The 9,471-nt window shown below is 52.1% G+C and overlaps 1 pseudogene; it reads left to right on the top strand.

Annotated features, from left to right (window-relative positions):
* Window positions 1–8,016: 8,016 nt before the first annotated feature.
* LOC147121980 (uncharacterized) lies at window positions 8,017–9,128 on the top strand (annotated as a pseudogene).
* Window positions 9,129–9,471: the final 343 nt, after the last annotated feature.

The following is a 9,471-nucleotide window of genomic DNA, read 5'->3' as shown; positions in this document are numbered from 1 at the left end:
CTCGGCTCATCCGCCACAATCGCCTGCTCCACTGATTCCTGGCCTTGTATGGGACTGGAAGGGCCCGGGGTGATCCTAGCTGATGCAGATAGGGTGGCTGCAGTGAGAGTTCGCGTTGCCTCAATCTGGGTGTGGACTGTAGTGTATGTGCTTTAAGTCAGAACTACTTTTTACAGCTCCTGTATACTGTAGTACCGGCAGTGACCACACCGGTATATAAGCTGTGCGCATGCCTCTGTACCCCAGTCTAGAGATTACCCTCCTCCAGTAAAGACCTGTTATTTGTTTATGTACAGCATCCGTGTAATTATTTATCCACTGAACCACGGATCTAACAGTGGCGACGAGTGTTGATGCGAATCTACCTGCAACATAAAAAAAAAAACAGTCGAGTCCAGGAACACGGGCGTCGACTGCGAGCAACCGCCCAGCAGTCAGGCAGAGATCCAACTTCGCTGGGGAGGCTGTGGAGAGCCGGGCTTTGTTCCCCAGCCACAACGAGCAGTAAGAGACCGACGACAGGTCCAGAGCAGACCCTTCCCGAGCAGCGGCGGCTGGAGCCGACCGACGGCAGAGAGAGAGAGCCGGGCAGCGTCAACAGGGTAAGAAAGAGGGTGAAGAGAGCAGGGCGCAGCCGGGGGTTGATCACCGAGCGGCGTCGAGGAAAAATACTGCAAACCGGAGAGAGAGAGGGTAAGAAACAGCCGGGTTCTAGACTGAGCGGCGTCGACAATAATCAAGAGAAGAACGCGCAGAGCACAGCCAGGGATCACGGGCTGATCAGGGTCCGCGGGGCGAAGCAAGGGGAGACGCCATTGAGCCGCGGAGAAGCAGGGAGAGCGCGGGAGGCGCCATTGAGCCGCGGAGAAGAAGGAAGAGCGCGGGAGATGCCATTTTGCGAAGCCGCAGCGGAGAAGACGGGCGAGCGCGGGAAGGAAGGAAAGCGTGGGAGACGCCATTTTGTGCCAGCGGAGAAGAAGGGGAAGCGCGGGAGGCGCCATTGGTGATAGTTAATGCACAACCAAGGATGCCGAAGAGTGGCAGTATCTCTACGTTCGACAAAGAAGTCGAAGATTGGGCGACATATGTGGAACGTATTGAGGTGTACTGCAGGGTGAATGAAGTGCCAGATGCTAATAAAGCACTGGTTCTGTTAAATTCCATGGGTGCAAAAACTTATGGGTTACTGCGAAATCTAATAACCCCAGAGAAGCCGATAAACAAGAATTTTGAAAGCATAGTAGAAATCCTACAGGACCACAAAAACCCCACACCGCTGCTGATAGCAGAACGATTTAAGTTCCATAAAAGGAACCAACACAAAGATGAAAGCAATGCTGAGTACCTAACAGAACTGCGCAAGCTATCGAAATACTGCCAGTTTGGAGCGGGACTAGCAGACACGTTAAGGGACAAGTTTGTGTGTGGGCTACAAAGTGAAGGAACCCAGAAACGGCTTCTATCAGAAAAGGACCTTACGCTGGACAAAGCTTTCAGTATGGCAGCATCACACGAAGCAGCCGCAAGGGGCGCTGCAGAGATACAACGGAGACCGCAAGAATATGGCACCAACGAAATGACCAATGGAACAGGGAAGTGCTATCGCTGCGGCAGAACAACACATGACCAGAAAGATTGTTGGTTCAAGGACCAAGTGTGCAGACAGTGTGGGAAAGCAGGACACATAGCAAGAGTCTGCAGGTCTGGGAAGAAAACCAACAGTAAGAAATCTCCACAGGAGAAGTACAAAAAGGTACACCAGGTGATGGACAGTGGTTCAGATGAACAGAAAAGTGACACAGACTCCGGAAGCAAGGAGCTGGGTTGTCTGAAACTACATAATGTAACCGAAATGGAGGATCACCAGACTATCTGGGTTACACTCAAGATAGACGGAGTCCAAGTGGAAATGGAATTGGACACAGGGTCAGCTCTAACAGTCATAAATCAAAGAGAATACAAGCGGCTATTTTCACACATACCCTTGAAAGCTACAGAGATTGTCTTGAAGACGTATACGGGGCAAAAAGTCTACCCCAAAGGAAAAATAAGGGTGAAAGTGACATATAAAGATCAGGAAATACCTAAAATGGATATATATGTATTGCCAAATGGAGGACCACCACTGCTAGGGCGTGAATGTATCCGGAAGATACATTTAGGTTGGCATTCCATACAGGCACTGAAGGTGGAGGCCAAAAAGGATGATGATGTCACACCTGGACGACTGTCAAAAATGCTAACTGATGCAAAAGAAGTGTTCCAGGAGGGACTAGGAACACTAAAAGGAATAACAGCAACAATTAAAATAGAGGATAATGCAAGCCCAAAGTTTCTGAAGGCCAGACCAGTGCCTTATGCGATCAGACCAGCGGTTGAAGCAGAGCTGGAAGGGTTGGAACGTTCAGGAGTACTGTCCAAAGTGGACTGGAGTGAGTGGGCTACACCCATCATTCCTGTAATGAAGAGGTCGTTGAGTAATACGCCTGGGGAACCAAAGAAGGTCCGCATCTGTGGGGATTTTAAGGTGACAGTGAACCCAGTCCTTCACACGGTGCAATATCCGCTTCCACGAATTGAGGATATTTTCGCCTCGCTATCTGGTGGTAAACGCTTCACCAAAATTGATCTAGCCCAGGCGTACTTGCAAATGGAGGTAGAAGAAGCTTCGAAACATTACCTTACGATCAACACCCATAAAGGTCTCTATCAATACAACCGGCTGGTGTTTGGAGTAGCCTCGGCTCCGGTTATCTGGCAAAGGGCGATGGATCAGGTCCTGCAAGGGATTCCAGGGACCCAGTGTTATTTGGACGACATCTTGGTCACGGGCGAAAATGACAGTGATCACCTCGCTAACTTGGAGAAGGTGCTCGCCAGATTAAAGGAATATGGGCTACGAGCTAATCGCCACAAGTGCGAGTTTTTCCAGAAACAGATCTCGTATTGCGGCCACGTCATCGATGAAGAGGGGTTACATAAGTCCCCTGACAAGATAGAGGCAGTAGTCAAGGCTCCAGCACCGGAAAATGTGTCACAACTGAGGTCGTTCCTCGGGCTGGTAAACTATTACCACAAGTTCTTACCAAATTTGTCTACGGTATTACACCCGCTGAACACCCTACTGCAAACAGGAGTACCATGGAGGTGGGATGACGAATGTAGACGAGCGTTCCAGAAGTGTAAAGAATTGATCACATCAAAAGAGGTGTTGGCCCATTTCAACCCAGCACTACCAATTCGTTTGGCATGTGATGCATCACCCTACGGCATTGGAGCGGTGCTGTCGCACAAATTCCCAGATGGTTTGGAGAGGCCAGTAGCCTTTGCGTCTTGGTCACTAACCTCAGCCGAGCGCAACTACGCCCAGATTGACAGGGAGGCCCTCAGCCTAGTATGGGGAGTAAAAAAATTCAACCACTATCTGCATGGACAGAAGTTCACCTTGCTGACTGACCACCAACTACTTGTCTCCATCTTTAATCCTAAGAAGGGCATGCCAGTAATGACTGCACAGCAGTTACAATGATGGTCCCTGTTTCTAGGGGCGAATCAATATGAAATAGAATATAAAGGCACGAGACAGCATGGGAACGCTGATGGGCTATCGCGCCTGCCACTGCCTACTGTGGAGGAAGCACCAGCAGTGGACCCTATCGAGATATTTTATTCGTCGATAATTGAACGATTGCCAGTGACAAACGCGGATATAGAGAAGGAGACCCGCAATGATCCGACGCTGTCGCGGGTATATGAATTGACGGTGAGGGGATGGCCAACACATGGCAACTCACTGTTGCCAGCATTCTCATCCAGAAGAGAACAGCTGTCAGTATGCCAGGGGACAGTGATGTGTGGATCCAGAGTGGTGATTCCACCCAAGTTAAGGGAGAGAGTGCTAAATGAGCTACATGAAGGTCATCTGGGGGGAGTGAAAATGAAAAGCCTAGCTAGGGCTTATGTGTGGTGGCCGGGAATCGATCAACAAATCGAAGACCTAACTAAGAGCTGCTTAGGATGCCAGAAGGTCCAAAATGCACCACCACATGCCCCTCTACACCCATGGGAGTGGCCCTCCTCTCCATGGCAACGGGTGCACATTGATTTCGCTGGTCCATTCATGGGCTCAATGTTCTTAATAGCAGTGGATGCTCATTCAAAGTGGCCTGAGGTGATAAAGATGTCTTCAACCACTACAGAGAAAACGATTGCAGTCCTACGGACCATATTTGCCAGAAACGGGTTGCCAGAGCAGATCTGCTCTGATAATGGACCACAGTTTGTGTCCGACGAGTTCCAAAAATTCATGAAAAGGAATGGGGTAAGGCATTACACATCCGCCCTGTATCATCCAGCCACCAATGGATTGGCTGAGAGGTTCGTACAAACCTTTAAGAAGGCGATAAAGGCCATGTGCGACGAGGAAATTCCACTACAGCATAAGATGGACAATTTCTTATTAGCCTACCGAAACGCGACACATGCAGTTACCAACCAGGCCCCGGCCATGATGTTCTTTAACCGAAGGTTGAGATCTCGTCTGGACTTGCTCAGACCAAATGTGCGAAGAAATGTTGAGGACAAACAATTCCAGCACATCAACGAGAAGACGACAAGGAGCTTCAATGTAGGGCAACCAGTCTTGGCCCGGGACTATCGAACAGAGAAGTGGCAACCCGGAACGATATGTACAAGGCAGGGGCCATTAATATACACAGTGGATGTCGGGGAGAACATTGTGAGACGCCACGTCGATCAGATCTTAGCATCACAGGAATGCGTCAACCCCATGTCTCGAGTACCTGGGGATGAACCCGACATACCGGTAGTATCTACTTCAGACCCAGTAGCAGTGGAACCCGATGAACTACCCGATGAAAGGGGGTCTGAATCGCCTCTGCACCAAGAACAAGAACCTCCGGAAAGGCGCTATCCCGAAAGGGTCAGGAAGCCGCCCCAAAGACTGAATCTATAAATGGACTTTTGTTATTGAATGTACATGTAAAAATGTAATTGTTATTTGAATATTAAGGGGGTATTATTAATCTAAAAAGGGAGGAATTGTAGTGTATGTGCTTTAAGTCAGAACTACTTTTTACAGCTCCTGTATGCTGTAGTACCGGCAGTAACCACACCGGTATATAAGCTGTGCGCATGCCTCTGTACCCCAGTCTAGAGATTACCCTCCTCCAGTAAAGACCTGTTATTTGTTTATGTACAGCATCCGTGTAATTATTTATCCACTGAACCACGGATCTAACATGGACGAGGCCGGCAAGTGACTGCGTGGCAGCAGTGAGGACCTGTGAGCCAGGTGCCAGTGCTTCGGAGAAGCCCTGGACAGTTCTTTCCATTGCTTCGGACAAGGCCGGTGCCGACCGCTCCACTGCCTCGGACAAGCCCTGGACAGACATTTCCAGGGATTGTCCGAAGCCCTGAACAGTCCTTTCCATAGCGGCCTCGAAGCCCTGGACAGTCCTCTCCATTGTTGGCCCGAAGCCCTGGACAGTCCTCTCCATTGTTGCCCCGAAGTCCTGGAGAGTCCTGTCCATTGTTTCCCCGAAGCCCTGGAGAGTCCTGTCCATTGTTTCCCCGAAGCCCTGGAGAGTCCTGTCCATTGTTGCCCCAAAGCCCTGGAGAGTCCTCTCCATTGTTGTCCCGAAGTCCAACACACTCTTTGCCAGTGTATCTATTGACTGAGGCATCCTCCCCACTGCAGCCATCAGCTCAGTGTGCCTGAGCCGGGCCTGGGTGCTCATTTCAGCCAGGCGACGCACCTCCTCTGCACTCTGTGCAGCAGTCATCACTACCTGCCTTGCCCTCCGGGGAGACGGTGGCCGAACTTGCCTACCCCCCTTGCGTTGCTGCATGCCGCTTGTTCCGGCAACTGGCTGATCCTCAGAGCACCCCCCCCCCTCCCCTCCAGGGAACTACTATCCCCAGTCTGTAGATGTGTATGCTCCCCTGAGATTGGAACGGATGGTCCGGCTTCCTCCTGACCCTCGCCTCCGGAGGCACTGGCACTGGCAGCTTCAGGGCGTTGAGCCCGAGTTGGTGATGCATCATCTGAAAGCAGGGAGGTGGAAGAGTGGCTTTAGCAAAAGGACAGGTTGGCGGAAAGGCATGCCAGATTGCGGCAAGGCTCTGACATGGCTGCACACTGAGGAAGCATGCTGGCGGGGGGACCAAGTGGAAGGAAACAGCTGAAAAAGGAGAGAGCCTTACCCTCACTGTCGGAAATGGGGTCGGCAGCTGCAGTGTTAACAGGACCAGACAGACGTCCTCCAAGAATCTGGTGCACTCTCTCCTCGAGATCTGTCAGAGTGACGACTTGTGGAGGCCCGCCACCGGTTCGACTCTGGTCCTTTCGCCTCGCCGCCAGCTTGGACTGCAGGGGAAAGAAGGGGAAGTTCTGTAACATGATGCCTTGAGAGATCATCTCATGCCCCCCATGGTGCAAGAGCCCTTACATGAGGCCTTGAGAGATCATCGCATGCCCCCCATGGTGCAAGGGCCCTTACATGATGGCTTGAGAGATCATCGCATGCCCCCCATGGTGCAAGGGCCCTTACATGATGCCTTGAGAGATCATCTCATGCCCCCCATGGTGCAAGAGCCCTTACATGAGGCCTTGAGAGATCATCTCATGCCCCCCATGGTGCAAGAGCCCTTACATGAGGCCTTGAGAGATCATCTCATGACCCCATGGTGCAAGAGCCCTTACATGAGGCCTTGAGAGATCATCTCATGCCCCCCATGGTGCAAGAGCCCTTACATGAGGCCTTGAGAGATCATCTCATGCCCCCCATGGTGCAAGGGCCCTTACATGTGGCCTTGAGTGAAATGTCCATGTGTGTGCCCAGAAAGGGCCATGGGTGCTTGCTGACAGATGGCCATTGGGGCATCATGGCAACAGGGTGCTCGAAGTCAGGTGCAGATGGAGGGAATCAGAAGTTTGCATAACCAACACTCACCCTAACGACCCGAGTGAGGTCGTTGGATTTCTTCCTGCACTGAACAGGGGTCCTGGTCGCCATGCTGCTGGAGCTGACCCTCAGAGAAACCTCCCTCCAAGATCGCCGGTAAGCCTTTTGATTCGGCCTCTTGCCATTGTCAGGATACAGAACATCTCGACGGCGCTCAACTGCAGACACCAACTGGTCCAGAGCCTCAGTGCTGAAGCGCTCTGCTCTCTGTTTCACCTTCTCCATCCTGACCAAGTTTCTTGTGCCAGAGAAGGGCGAGCGCCGGTTCTGAGGCCTACAGGGCGTTGAGTGTGGCAGCTCAGGCTGACTGACCCACCCCTTTAAGAGCCGGCCGGCGCCTGGAAGTCTCGTGGTTTCCGATAATTGAGATCACCTGTGCTGCGCCCGTCCGCGCCGATATTGGGTAGCGCCTGAACTTTTGCGCCTTAGGAGCCCCGTGCAACGTCTGATTTCGCGCCTCAATCCCCTTTGGGGGCGATGCAACCCACTATCTCGCTAGGCAGCGATAAGTTCCGTCTGGCTATAAACTTTGCGCAGTGCCAGTTCTAACGCCTGAAGCGGGGCTATACCCAATTTCTAGGCCCATATCCCACACACTGCTCAATGCACCACACCCCCATCACTCACCTAGCAATCACGACTCATACCTCACAATCATAGCTTCACTGCACCCTCACACACTTACCATTGTTGCAAGCCTCACACCCACATCTCACACCTTGCACACACTGCCAGCTATTCAACCATGACCGGCACATCACCCAAACACATTGCACCACATTCACTGACACACTTCACCCAAACACATTGCACCACACTCACCTCACCCAAACACATTGCACCACACGCACTGACACACTTCCCTTCCTCTTGCAGGGCAAGGTGGCTCACAACTGTAGACGGCAGCAGCTAATAGGTGGGGGACAGGCATGGCTGCATATCCTGACCCAGCTGAAGGAGACTGTGCTAGGCATCATTGGAGGGGCTGTCACTGAGGCTGTGGGGATCGGTGAGGCTGAAACCATTGATGATGATGTATGCTCATACCTAATCCTCCTTCTCGCATACCACTTCCCCCTCATCCCACAATCTCTTCTCACTTACAAGCTGCTGGTGGTGTAAGCATGCACATCTTGCTCACCACAACCCTTCCCTTGTGCCTTTTTCCTTTCAGACACCCAAGAATTCTACCAGCCCAGCCAGTGCAGAAAATAAAAGGGTGTGATGGAGAAGAAGAGACACCATCGCTCAATCTGACTCTCGCAGGCAGCAGCTCAGAAATTGGTCCTGCGTGTACTTTAGAGGGTAATATAGAGGCGGGATCTGCACGCGGTGAGTCACCGGGCACAAGTGGCCTGCAGCCAGGGCAGGGGGAAAGGGTAGTGCAGGTGCCAGCTCTCCGGAGGGCGAGGTTGCACACACGTTATGCTGCAGAGGAGTCAGATGAGGACTTTGATGGGGTGGCCTTCAGAAGAAGGGTGATGGGCATGCACACAGAAATGCTTGGTGCATTGGCAGGCCTGCCAGTGAGCCTTTTATCACTGTTGGAGCGTGGAGTAGTCTGGCTCCAACCTTGCACTGGGCTTTGCGCAGAGCTTGGAACCCATGATTTCCAGGATGGAAGTGATGGGCAACTGCATAACAGCACTTGTGGACCCAACCATGATGCAGGATCTGATGGCAGATGTCTCAGGTTTCATTGCAACACAAGCGGAAGCAACCCAACATCTCAGTGTTGCAGTGGAAGTTCAGACTGAAGTCATGCAGGCTCAGCTTGCTGACTGCTACCATTGTGACTGCGTTTACCAGGGGCTTGCAAGGTCTCACAGCCATCCAGCAATCTGCCCTCCAACAGAATACTAGGATTGCTGAGGTGCCGCCCCGGGGAGTGCCAGTGGCTCCGTGGAGCACAAAGCTGCTGTCCTCTCGGGATGACAGCATTCGTACATCCTCCACTGCCACTCCGCCAGTGCCCTTGCTGTTTGCCTGTCAGCCAGCCAGCCCAGAATACTGCCGCCCATACCGATGTGGTGCAGTCTACAGTCGGGCCTTCTAGCCCCAGAGCTGTTCGAGGTCGTCCTGCAAGGCCATCTGCAGACTTACCCACTGAAAGTAAGGGAATGCGCAAGGGTGATTAGCTGACTTTTTGTTATGAATCATTTATAAATTATGGTTTGGAATGTTTGTTTTGTGATGGCTTTCATTTCAGCATTGCGGCCAAGAGGGCGCTGTGATGTTCCGTGACAGAGTGATTGTAAGGTGGGGAAGTGTTGAGCAACGGGGATCTAGGGTTTCATTCAGGGGAAGCGGAGTCTGGTGCACTCATAGACAGCCCGTCCAGAATGTGGATTTGCAGGCTGCCTCCTCCCTTCCTCCTCCTCCTGAGGTGGTCGTGGTACCCGTGGTGACAAGGGAAGGGCTGCGTCCTCATGATGGCCAAGTTGTGGAGGATGCAGCAGACCACCACGAATTGGGACACCTGCTC

This window comes from Somniosus microcephalus, chromosome 3 (assembly GCF_052327205.1).
Source record: "Somniosus microcephalus isolate GS21.2 chromosome 3, FLI_Smic_1.0, whole genome shotgun sequence".
NCBI lineage: Eukaryota > Metazoa > Chordata > Chondrichthyes > Squaliformes > Somniosidae > Somniosus > Somniosus microcephalus.
This window is presented reverse-complemented; position numbering and strand designations above follow the sequence as displayed.